Below are 555 nucleotides of genomic sequence, written 5' to 3' on the forward strand. Positions count from 1 at the left end.
TTTTCTTTTTCAGTTGACAATATCACTGAATTTGAAGGCAATGATCTTATTCAGCTGCAACCAGTCACTAACACTTCTCTATTTATGGGAAATTACCCGAATGAGTACAGTAAGTACTCAACCATTATTTAGTTTCTATATTCCCAAACATTTTCACTTCAATTTAACACTTTCGTTTTATTTACAGCTCCAAGCAGTGATATAGCATCCAATATTCTTCCAATTAAGTCCATTACTTTTCTTTCACAGTTAAGATTTTTGGAAGTGCAGATACCATTTTTCTATAGCTCCCCCAGCAATTGACCATTTCATTCTTCCAAATCCTATAATCAGCGGTGGCCATGTTTGGGTACCTTAAGACATTCAATGATCAATCAATCAATCAATAATAATAATCATGGTAAAGTTCTGTTTTAGTTATTTTTCATGTGTATTTTAAAAGTAACCTTTCACTAGTTAAATTTGGGTACCTTTAGACATTCAATGATCAATCAATCAATCAATAATAATAATCATGATAAAGTTCTCTTTTAGTTATTTTTCATGTGTATTTTA

General features: G+C 30.6%; 1 long non-coding RNA gene across 1 annotated transcript in view; it reads left to right on the forward strand.

Annotated features, from left to right (window-relative positions):
- Nucleotides 1-396, forward strand: part of LOC127748969 (uncharacterized) — a 5578-nt gene extending 5182 nt beyond the window's left edge. The window contains exons 2-3 of the long non-coding RNA XR_008010885.1: nt 14-109; nt 188-396. This is a non-coding gene — a long non-coding RNA (uncharacterized LOC127748969). The remainder of the gene's footprint in view (nt 1-13; nt 110-187) is intronic.
- Nucleotides 397-555: the final 159 nt, after the last annotated feature.

The sequence above is a fragment of the Frankliniella occidentalis genome, unplaced genomic scaffold (assembly GCF_000697945.3).
Source record: "Frankliniella occidentalis isolate FOCC.00 unplaced genomic scaffold, Focc_3.1 Scaffold23, whole genome shotgun sequence".
NCBI lineage: Eukaryota > Metazoa > Arthropoda > Insecta > Thysanoptera > Thripidae > Frankliniella > Frankliniella occidentalis.